The sequence below is a fragment of the Hoplias malabaricus genome, chromosome Y, assembly GCF_029633855.1.
Source record: "Hoplias malabaricus isolate fHopMal1 chromosome Y, fHopMal1.hap1, whole genome shotgun sequence".
Taxonomy (NCBI): Eukaryota; Metazoa; Chordata; class Actinopteri; order Characiformes; family Erythrinidae; genus Hoplias; species Hoplias malabaricus.
The window spans coordinates 83,975,842-83,988,067 of record NC_089820.1 but is presented as its reverse complement, the minus strand read 5'-3'; the positions used below and the strand labels follow the sequence as shown (position 1 = coordinate 83,988,067).

At 41.7% G+C, this 12,226-nt stretch overlaps 1 protein-coding gene across 11 annotated transcripts in view; it reads left to right on the top strand.

The window, feature by feature from the left end:
- LOC136677641 (receptor-type tyrosine-protein phosphatase S-like) overlaps positions 1–12,226 on the top strand; it is a 178,030-nt gene that overhangs the window by 22,761 nt on the left and 143,043 nt on the right. For 7 of the 11 annotated variants that reach the window (XR_010796386.1, XM_066655225.1, XM_066655227.1 and 4 more), the window contains exon 1: positions 8,364–8,496. The exons of the other annotated variants lie outside the window; for them this stretch is intronic. The gene's annotated coding sequence lies outside the window, so the exon portion shown is untranslated. Of the gene's footprint in view, positions 1–8,363; positions 8,497–12,226 lie in introns of those variants that run through there. 11 annotated transcript variants of the gene reach the window in all.

Here is a 12,226-nt window from a genome sequence, read left to right as displayed (position 1 = left end):
AGAGAGAGAGCGAGAGAGAGAGAGAGAGAGAGAGAGAGAGAGAATAACATATCGGAAAGAGCCAGTTTGTCCTTTCATTCATTTACAGACACTGGGGTTTTGTAAACACATTAGACCGGTTTAGAGCGCACAAACAGAGTCGAGAGCAGCAAATGGTGAGGAGATGGTGGTCGGAATTTTATAAAAAGTATGTTTTGATTAGAGGGTGACGCGGTGGAGTAGCAGGTAGTGTCTCTGTCACAGCTCCAGGGACCTGGAGGCTGTGGGTTCGAGTCCCGCTCCGGGTGACTGTCTGTGAGGAGTGTGGTGTGTTCTCTCTGTGTCTGCGTGGGTTTCCTCCGGGTGACTGTCTGTGAGGAGTGTGGTGTGTTCTCTCTGTGTCTGCGTGGGTTTCCTCTGGGTGACTGTCTGTGAGGAGTGTGGTGTGTTCTCTCTGTGTCTGCGTGGGTTTCCTCCGGGTGACTGTCTGTGAGGAGTGTGGTGTGTTCTCTCTGTGTCTGCGTGGGTTTCCTCTGGGTGACTGTCTGTGAGGAGTGTGGTGTGTTCTCTCTGTGTTTGCGTGGGTTTCCTCCGGGTGACTGTCTGTGAGGAGTGTGGTATGTTCTCTCTGTGTCTGCGTGGGTTTCCTCCGGGTGACTGTCTGTGAGGAGTGTGGTGTGTTCTCTCTGTGTCTGCGTGGGTTTCCTCCGGGTGACTGTCTGTGAGGAGTGTGGTGTGTTCTCTCTGTGTCTGCGTGGGTTTCCTCCGGGTGACTGTCTGTGAGGAGTGTGGTGTGTTCTCTCTGTGTCTGCGTGGGTTTCCTCCGGGTGACTGTCTGTGAGGAGTGTGGTGTGTTCTCTCTGTGTCTGCGTGGGTTTCCTCCGGGTGACTGTCTGTGAGGAGTGTGGTGTGTTCTCCCTGTGTCTGTGTGGGTTTCCTCCAGGTCACTGTCTGTGAGGAGTGTGGTGTGTTCTCCCTGTGTCTGCTTGGGTTTCCTCCGAGTGCTCCGGTTTCCTCTCATCCTCCAAAAACACATGTTGGTAGGTGGATTGGCGACTCAAAAGTGTGAGGTGTGAATGTGTGAGTGAATATGTGAGTGTGTGTCGCTCTGTGAAGGACTGGTGCACTCCAGACTCACCGCCGCCCTGAACTGGATAAGGGTTACAGACAATGAATGAATGAACGCTTTTTGATTACAGTCGTGAATGATGCCTTTAAGGAACGGTATATTTTACATCCCTATCATTTAGTCTTAATTTGTACATTTAAAACAGACTTATGCAACTAGCTTTGACGTTATGTGAGTGATGCTGCTGTCATAATGAATTTACATATTACCATGATATAATGGACCTTGTTTGACCCACTGACCCAAATGACATGTTTATGTCATCGTCTAGTTTCCATTATGACAGGATGAAAAGAAAGGTGCTTGGTCAGATGTGTCATAATGCAGAGTGGCAGAGAAGTCATAACAGGCGGAACTTTTCAAACGAAGCTTTTCATATGAAAGGTCATAAAGAGACGCCTGAAGACACGCGCTACGACAGTCCAAGTGGTATTGTCTGTATAGGGATTATGCGACTGCGATAATATTATTCTCACGACCTTCCACATTGAATTACTTTCCATTTTTAAAACCACTCTCAGAAACATGCAGTTTTTGTTCGTTTAAGCCCCGTCTCCTCGGGCTGTGTACTGATTGAGCTTTTCCCGACACTCAGAAGTGGCCGACCATCTGTGGCCTGGCTGAAACATGACCAGTGGGGACGAGGCTTTATTTAAAGGTTATAGGAAAGGGTGCAGACAGTTTAAAGCACAATTTTGTCTGAGCTCAGCTAATTATTTCTTTGTCCTGCTGTTATCAGTTCCCATGCATTTCATAAAAATGCGCTGAAATGCATTGCACTTTTTATTTTGTTTCTCCCTGATCTAATGCACCTGACTCAGCTCATAGATAGCTTAACTTGATGAGATGAATCAGGTGTGTTGGAGCAGAAAAAAACATAAGTGCAGTGTGTGGAATCACTGCACATATTGCTGACACACACACTGTTTGTACAATCTCCATAAAATGCACAGACTGTAAAATGGGATACTGTGGAACTATACATCCACCTAACGTCACCATGCCCAGTGCCAAGAGTCAGTTAGATGCGCATAAAACCCCTCTACGTTGGGCTGTGGAGCGGTGGAACTGCGTTCTCTGGAATGAGGAAGTGTGCCTTTTGCGATCCTGAATGTACCTCACTGGGGGACTGTTTGGCTGCATAATGAATTAATGCAATAAAACACTTACTGCAATATTCCAAAATCTACTGTAAATTACTCCCAGAAGGGGGACAAACTCTTGATTTCAGAAGAAACTGTGGAATAATATCCGTTTACAAACTTTTGGACGTAGTTATGTTCGTATTTGGTCGTGTTAATGGCTCTCTGCTGTTTGTCTGGTTGACAGTTAATGTATGGCAGTCATAATGGTATTTATTTCCTGTATGTCACATAGAAATACAGCTTCTGAGTTATCATTAGATGTGTAAATCTCATGGATTGCATTGTACCTTTGTATGATTACATTTGTTTAAGGAACGATCAACAAATCATTTGACTATTTTGATACATTCATTATTCATTGTACACATTGTAATTGTGGTTGTCATCGATAAATAGACAATTAAAATAAATGTTTTTGGAGGATATTTATGTTTAATACAATGTAAAATAACCTGCAAATTGTAATCTACTCAAAATAAACACTGCCTTATGTTTTTTTACAAACATATTATTAAATGTAACAATGAAATATGAAAAATAACTGGAAATTGGGTTGAGGACACTTGAGGAGTACATTCCCACTATTCTGGGAAGGCTTGATTGCATTCAGCCACAGGAACCTCAGCGAGGTCAGGTAGTGATATTGGACGGCTAGTTTTGCATGACAAACTTCACTCCAGCTGGTCCCTAAAGCATTGGACAGAGCTCCATCACTTCACAGAATACAGTCCCTCTGCTCCATAGCCCAGTGCCGGGGGCTGTGTACACCTTAAGCCTGTTATTGGCAGTGGACACTATGACTTTGGGCAGCTCCAGAGTCTCCTGCTACATTTCATCCTTTTGTAATGATATTTTACAACCTGTTGGTAATTGAGTGTCTGTTTCCACACTGGGTGCACCATACTCTGGGCGAATTACACAAATAATAAGCCCATACAGTTCTGGACATTTAGTGTAGGCCAAATTCCTTTTCTGCTAAATTCTCATTTGAATTTGGAACGCCATCCCTGTTTATTCTAAAGAATGACTAATTTAGGATTTTCTCTAATAGCGAATGTTGTTCAGTTTCTGAAAGAGCTACCCTCTCAAAACCCTGGGAGGCATCAGCAAACTCTGTTGTTACTCATGGAGAGCTCCAGCTTTGTGCAACAGGAGCACTAACAAGCTCCCAGTGTGGGAAACAGCCTATTTATAGCTTTCTCCACTTCTTATGAGTTCTCCTAAAACCTAAAAACTTTATCGCACCTGTGACTGTTGTCAGTGTTTTTCCTCATTACCTACAGTTTTGTTTTGATTCTTATTGTTGATGGTAAAACTTGAGAACAGCTCATAACTAATAGGTGTCTGGGTGATGTGTGTGTTATCATTAAAAATCATGATGAGCCTCTATGAGAATATGATGATATCGTCATAGTTTTTAAAACAAAAAAAAAAGTTAATATAATTATAGTGATATTCTGACTCATTTATGTAACGGTGTCATACAGTTACACATAATACGGCATACATTCTTTACGAGTCACTTAGGCAAAGGGAAGTACGGTGGAAAGTGACCGTGAGACAGAGGAATTTGCTCCAAAAAATGTGAATGACTAATCTGTTTCACCATCTCAAGCAGAAGCACCCAGTTGAGGCACCACAGCAACAGTAGGAACCACAGCAACTCAGCCACAAAAATGGCAGCCAACATAAAGTTGGCTGCTCTAGATGAACCGCCCCCCCACCCACCCCACACACACATACACACACATACACACACACATACACACACACTTGAAGGGACATTTATCAGGAAAATGGAAGTAGTTACATCTGTGGGGGAGGGGGAAGGGGGGGAAAGTCCATATTAATGCATGTGGATTTAGAATGGGATGTCATATAATCTCATTGGTAGTGTGTAGGTGTCTTTTGTTTATGGTGTATTCATTTTCACTGTCACAAGAAACCCCCGGAAACACAAAATAAAAAAACTGTAGATTGGCACTAGTTTTATTAAGGGTTTGTGAATACAGACCAAATTTAGATGATTTAAAATCAAACATAGATACATATAATAACAAGCCGGTGTGAAGTGTACTGCCTCAGAAATCAAGCCCAGGACAGAGAGACCTTGTTAGCACTGGTGTACAGAGGCTCTTTTCCAGTGCTCTAGCAAGGTCTCTCCTTCCTTGGTGCACCTTTGAGATGGCCTGAGTTCATCTGAGACTGATGTTAGCGATGTGACATGTTCAAATCTTACACTTAAACTTGCACTTGCAGCCCTTGCTGTCATTTTTCAGTTGGGGTTGTGCTGTGACCGAAGGAGCTACGATTCTTCAAACTCTCAGAAATTAATCCTTTCTTTGGCAGGTTCTGGTTACATAACCCTGCAACATGAGACATGTTTAAGAACTGAATTGAACTTTGATATTTTACATAGTTGACATAAATTTAAGAGGATTCTACTATTAAACAAATGAACACGACTAATCCCTATGCTACCATTTGTACATTTATATGTGTGCGTCTGCTAAGAAAACTACTTACCTTCGTTTATTCATTAGTTGAATGAATGTTACCCCTCATCCATTGTATAATAATTGTATTTGCCATTTTGCACATCCCTATACCGTCCTATACTCGCTGTGTGCCACAGCAGCTTCGCAGAGTGTGAAATATAAAACATTTTTAAGAATATAACATTAGATACGCTTCCATTTTCCACACCACTGGGTAAACATCTTCCTTAGTTCATACCTGCTCCCATGGCCCAATCCTCTTTTCCTCCATCTGATGCAAGTCTGCTGTATCTCCAGTAATTACCTATTCGGATTTAAGAACTGCTAAACTTATCGGAAAGAAGCAGGCTGGTAGCAGCGACGCCAAAAGCCGAGCCTAAATGCAGGCTAACAGTGACCCTTAAAAACAGGGCAGAGAGAACAAAATATAAACCAGAAGATGGAGGGAACCAGGCTCATTCAGGCGCTAAGCTGCTCCTCATTACCGATTTCTGGTTCCCTCTGGAGATGTGGTGCCTAAAATAGCACTACCAGCAGCTAGCTTAGTGACTACCAAGGGGCCATGCCTTCTCCGGAAAGTCATGTCAGCAGAAACATTCACATTTCCGGGATGAGAAACCTGAACATTTTGAAGGCACTGTTCAAGAACAAGACTGAGCCTTGTTATCTTAGATTACCATTAACATCAGTTTCCTAACAAGAACCTTACATCTGTGAAATAGACTGGAGAACCAAAAACCTTGGTTGACTTGACTTTATGTGAGGACGGACACAATTAGACAAATATACAATTTTTTTTTGGGGGGGGGGGGGTGTGCCACTGCCAAGTACTGGAAATGCGTTCTGGAAGTGGGTTCTGTACCCAGTTTTGAGGTCAAGTTATCGGCCATAACATCATCAATGATGGTAAAACCCAAAATAGTTACTCAAGGTGAGGGTGGGTACATGAGCTTTGCCTGACGTAAACAAGGACTACTGACGTGCAGACTGACCAATTAAATGTTTACAGAGAAGGTTATCGACCAATAACGGTAGCTCTACACTCAGACCGTCCAATCAGAAGATTTTAGGCTACTTCACCACGCCCCCTTCTCACTCAAGTGAACCAATCGGAGTAGAGGAGGGCGGGACTAGTTTGTGAACGAAACTTCTCGAAGTTCTATGTAAGCTCTAGAAAAACAACATCCCGGACGTTTGTGAAACTCCACCCGGACATTTTTTTTACGTCTAAAAAAGAGGACATGTCCGGGTAAAAGAGGACGTCTGGTCACCCTAGTTTTACTCAAATACACAGCTGTTAATAGCTTAGCCAAGCCTTTGCAGACCAAGTATAGAGCTGCATTGCTTTCTAAACAGACACAGACCTAATACTGCACTCTGAACAGGCTTGTAAAGCTCTGATTGATTCGTCTGCTGACCATAGATAAATATCAAAGCTGTCATAGCCTCTTGACATTTACAGTCTGAGTGCAGCTCAACAGTCCTCTATATTATCTCTCTGATACGGATCCTGCAAGTGTTCTCATTGTCTGTCTTAGAAGGAAATTAGATTGTTTTCCCTACCACAATCATTGCTTGAGCCACAGAGATGGGGATATACTTCAAACATTTCACCTTCCACTTTCAATTCGCAGGTTTACAGAAAGTCCTGTGGTACTTTAGCCTTCCTTTGGGTACAAGCAATCAATCCCTTTCATGCGACATCATTTTAGTCGTCTAAATTGTCATGTAGAAAGCCCCAGATTGAAAAGAACTTCTGTAAATGTGTGTTTGATTATGGAGATCTTTTACACAGCATTTCTGATATGGAATAATTCACTAAAGTGTATTTAATTTTTTGCTAATTGGCGGTTGCATTGTAAAGACGCCCGTGTGGCCTAATAATTATGAAATCGTCCCCGTCGTCTATCATCGTCAATTCAGATTCAAAAACCTGAAAATGGGTTTGACCCCTGCTTGGCCTCGGATCAAATTCATTAAAGTTTCATGTATGCTATGCAAATGAAGAGCCCTAATGAGAAACTGGGACTTGATATTAATTAAAGTTTACCAGCGTGACATACAATCCGCAGTCCTCCTTTAGAGCGGGGATTGTCGGTGGGATTCTTTTTTTAGGATTAGACAAATAATCTGTTATGATTGTGCCCCCCCCCCTTCAAATCTGTCACCTGCTGCTTTAGCGTTCACTCCTTCCTGTGTATTTTCCATCACGTTTCCGGCATGTTCTGCGTATGCGCGCTGCCCCCATGATGCCTTCCCATCTGCCTTTATCAGGTTTTGGCTGCTATGCCAGCTGGAATCAGGGACTGACATTCTACAGAGAGTCTACAGTCTGCGCTAGTCTGTAGCAGTAGGCAGCATTTTAAGATTTATTTTTAATGTGAATATTATTTTTAGTTACAGAACGGTTGTGATATACTCCATTCTGTGTGTTCAGGAACAGAAATGGGTGAAATTTAGAAAAGACATTTGCAAACACAAATCACTGCCAGTGGAATGCAGAACCAGAATCAGCCACCCACATCATTAGCGATGAGGAAGCGAAGAGACAGAGAAAAGGGAAGCTCCTTGAGGCTTGCCTCTAAACCTGTCTAGTGGCTTAAAAAAAAAGAGAGGAACATGAAAAAGAGAAACGAAGCTTAATCAACTATTGAACTTTCAAACTTTTTGGCTGTCAGACAGTCTCCCAGAGTGGGGGGTCTGCCTTTGATGGAGAGGAAGCAGGCGATGAAGGTCAGCTTCCTGACAGGGTGGAGGCCATGATAAAGAGAAATGAATGGCAAGGAAAATGCCTTGCTGATATCTATTCAGCCATGTTGAGTCAAGGACCTGACATCAGGATCTTGTTAAAAATAATGGTGGAAAATTGCTGAAAGAAAATGGTGGTTGAGCCGGCAAGCTTGTTATTGTGAAAACGACATGTACAAAATACCGAGTGTGACCATATACAGTGATAACACTTCAGCTGCAGTAAATAGTGAATTGAACACGCTGATTATATAATACCTTTATACATTCCTTGGTACTTCCCTAGTAATGCATTAGCTTTAGCTAAGAATTAGATTTTACTTTGATAATGAAATCATATCAGTATCAGGAGGGAACTGGAATGAACCCCCTGTTTAGACTTGACCAGTATTCCTGATAGTTGATGATGCACTCACTGTACTTTTTACATTTGTAATGCTTTAATGATCGTATAATTGTATGTGATGCTAGTCAGGAGTTACATGTTTATTATCATAGGTACAAACCTGTTCCTGAGCATTTTGTGATGAGGTCAGGGCTCTGAGCACATCGCCGTCTTCTCAAAACCTTTAGTGCAAGACATTATAGAGACAATAAGTACACTGACACGGTACTTAACCTGGTTCCTCTAAGAATGGTAGCGTGCGAGAAACCCATACACTTAAGGTCTAGGTAGAAACCAAAGTACCTGGGGTCCATGTGTGCATGCATGTATGTGTTCTGAGTGAAAAAAAGTGTAGAAATGATGTGGGGTTTCTGTAATTTCCTTGTCCACCTGCCTTTTATCTAGTTGCCTTTTGGTTTAGTCCGGGGTGGGCTTTAGGGTGTTTAAAGGCAGTGGAGCGTACTACGTGAGGAGAGCACTTTTCTGGGAAGTTGCTATGAAGCTGTGAGTTGTGAGCTCTGTGATTATATTAGATCTGAACTTTTGAATCTTATGATACATTTTGTCTCAGTTCTGATCGGGAGCCATCAGCAATAGGAAGCTCCACAACAGGTAACAGTATATTATATGAAAGTATATTGTAATGGAAATATATTATAAATCAAAATGGATTCTCAACACTACTGTTTACGGTTATTAACTACTTTACTAAATGTATTGATATTGGTATCACTGGTAATAGTCTGCTAACACTCAATGTAACTATTACATTGTGATATTAAAAACAATTCAGGATTATTAAATATAATATCCTAGTTTATACATTTTTATAAATTGCATACTGTATACAGTGGTGTTAGGACAGATGTGTAATATCTGTTAATTAAAAAAAGTGAATTCATATAACTGATAAAGGTAATAATGGATATTGGCAGTGGCCTAGAAATCCCTTGTCAGAATATTCCTAGTATGATATTCTTTGCAATAAACTGTAGCTATTTCTACCATCACTTTAAACCGTAATCACACACAATTATTGGAATTATTTAAATGTGAAATAGTGTGGCTATCAATGTGAGGTTGAGCTATGTAATTAAAAGTATTAACTGTCCTGAGGGGTGACAGGAAATAGCAGATTTCCAATTGCTTTTTGAAGTATGTATTTACTTTATTTGAAACCCTAGACTGCCTGCTGAATTAATTCATATGCAGAATTGATTAATTTGTAGAGTGACTAGTAGTCCATACAAATAATTAACTGATTGTTAAATTGAAATGATTATGAAATAAATATCACTGTGGAAGTCATAAGAGCTTTTACGCTAACTCGCCAGCATCTGCAGATCTTGATTTTCCTCTAATGATTTGGTTTTGCAAAACACATTTACACTACCTAAAAAGGAGCTTCATTATACTAGGCCCGGTGGAATAGCCCAGAATGACAGTGTGTACGTTTGTGAGTGTGCGTGAGAGAAGCAAGGTGACAGAACTGCTTTAGATAAATGGTCTGTTGGTAAATCTTGGAGAGCTTCCAGTTTTCTCCTCGGGCCGGTGTGGGGCAAAGCTTTGCACCAGGGCCTTGTTGTGTTCATATGAATCTAGGATTTTGTCATGAAATGGAGTATAGTACCTGTCCCCCTTAACATGCACATTGCTATGGTAACGCTATACTGCTTAGGAAAAAAAACAACAGCCGCTAACCATACACAGTTGTTTCTCAAATTAGACTGAGCAGAAGCTAGCATGGCTGCATTTGCTTGCATTTGCTCTGCTCAGGGGGAAGTTGTTGCTGTTTGTTGAAGCGACTCCATTGTTTTCAGCTGTTAAGCATTAGTGTCATTTTCAACACATCTGCACCAGCGCTAGCTCCATTTAACATTGAACACCCACACAATATGCTGCCATCGCCCTCACTAAGCAGCTTTGCGGCCATGTGTGCCGCCTAAGTGTGTCACTTGCCTGTCTCTGGTTGCTGCTTTGCAGATGCCATGACCTTCAGCAGCTGTTAGCCGCCGTGCTAACAGTAAAGAAAGCCACTCAACTCAGGCTATGGCTTCAGGGCTGCTTTGCTAGGACTTAGCATAACATTTAGCGATTAGCTTCTACTTTTACATATATATATATATTTTTAATATTCGACTCTTCCACTGTTATTGTGGCCTGTTGTAGCAAGTATGTGGTTTTATCAGGATGTTCCTAATTTACCTAAGAGAGGCACAGTGCTTACAGAATCATATTTGTATTGGCAGCTAAATTATCAGCATGATCAATATGTCATTAGCCTCTTCTGAAATGGGTTGAAATACACATTCCACTGTCCACGGTACACACATAGCCAAGAACATTTGCATATCCAACATTTCCTCTGAAATTATTTATTAATTTATAAACTAATTAATAATTAACAAGTAGATTGTGTTCCTTTCCTACTATAACAGCTGCTGCGATTCTGTGAAGGCTTTAAATTAGACGGTGGAACATTGCTATCAGGACCTAATTCATCCACAAGATCATTAGTGAATCAGGTACTGAGGCCGGATGATTAGTTTTGGGTAATAAACTCCACTCCTACTAATGCCTGTAGTACTGGATTGTGCTGCATTTTTCTAGAGAACTCAGTTGGTCGATGCTGGGGAGGTTTATGTTCTTCTAGCCAATATTTGTTGAACGTGGTGACCTCAAGTTTCTGTGCAGTGCATTGTATGTTTTTTTCGTGATTTTCATGGAGATTAAACAAGTCTTGAGAAATGTATATTTTGTATCAGCAATGGGTGGAGCTTAAAATAAATTCCCTATTTATACGAGGTGTTTACCATTCTTCGGACCACTATATTTGTTGTGTGATAATCAACTGTATATTGCAGCAGGCTGAGAAATGCCAAAGTATTGTTTTAGTCCTGAGGGTGCTAAAGCTGCATATTGACCTGAAGGTTGCTATTGATCCTTTCAAGCGCGTCTACAAATTGCTGTTGTGCTTGTTCGTTTTTTGACCCTGAATTTCAACCTCCACACATCTGCGCTGGCCTGAAGACTTCCTGCGCCGTTTTAGAGCGTCCTGTTTGGTCTTGCTAACCTCAGCCGTGCCCAGGCTTAAGGTCACTCTCTCCAGCTTGGCAGGGAGATCATGCTGGCTGGCTGGATTTCGGAGCGGTTGTCATGGAAATGAACGCTCCCAGAGGTCCACGGACTAAGCCTGTGGACTGCACAAATAGATCGCTGGCTGATGAAGATGAGAGAGAGAGAGAGAGAGAAAGAGAGAGAGATGGAGGAGGAGAGAGAGAGAGATGTCGTTGACAAGGCAACAGTGAGACAAGACACGCCTCAATGCACCAAGGATGAATAACAGCTTTAGATGTGCTGGTGGTGGTGGTGGTGGTGGTTAGAAAAAGCAAAGACATCTAGATACATGCCACCATGCCTTTGACTATTCCTCTAAAGTGTCTCTAACGTGTCACTAAATTTCGTTAAGACATGCTCCATAATGGCACTGCAGCTAATATGTTGCAGATGGGAGCTGTATATTTCGCCTGTTTTAATCACATTTATGTGAAGGAGTTTTCTCATTGCGTATGTGTGATTAAGAAAGGCAGCAGCATCTGTTCAGACTCAGCATGGCTCTAATTCACTGACCTGCATGGTTACACTGCTCTGAGTACAGCAAAGATCCATGAAGGAAGCAAAGTATTAGGATCTATGACATCATATTTGTAAGGGAGTGATCTATTAATTATTATGATTAGTGATTAGATCATACGTTTTTCAAAAGCATGCAAACGGTAAAATGGACTTTCAAAACACATTATATGCTCCTCCAACATTTCTTTAGAAATGAAGTGCATTAAAGGTGACACAAATGATTCTGGGGAACTACTCTGCAGCTAAACAACCCTCCCTCCCTTTTGTGTTCATACAGAGGCTCCGCAGGCTCCAGAGGCGTAACAAACTGACTGTAGCTTGTGTGTAGCTGAAGTTTTACTTGTTTAGTTCTTAGTTTGAATGACCATGGACCCTCGTTTGTATCTCGATCTGTTTAGTTTTGTAGCAGTTTCAGTGTGTTTACGTTCATGCAGTTGGTGGTCTCCTGAAATAGGTGTCAGTTCCACCTTAATTAATCGGTAACTGCAAAAATAAGTCAATATTACCCACCGATGGAATAGATATTATTGATGGAATCTGTCCACCATCCAAACTCCCCCCGTTTATCAGCCGTGGCTCAGCCAGCGACACACAAAGAAAACACCTAAGCCATGTCAGACCAAGACCAAGAAGAGTTTTTTTTTTCCCTTTTCCTGAGCTAGGGCTGCATATAAGCACTGGAGTTTTTCCCGGCGTGCAAACAGAC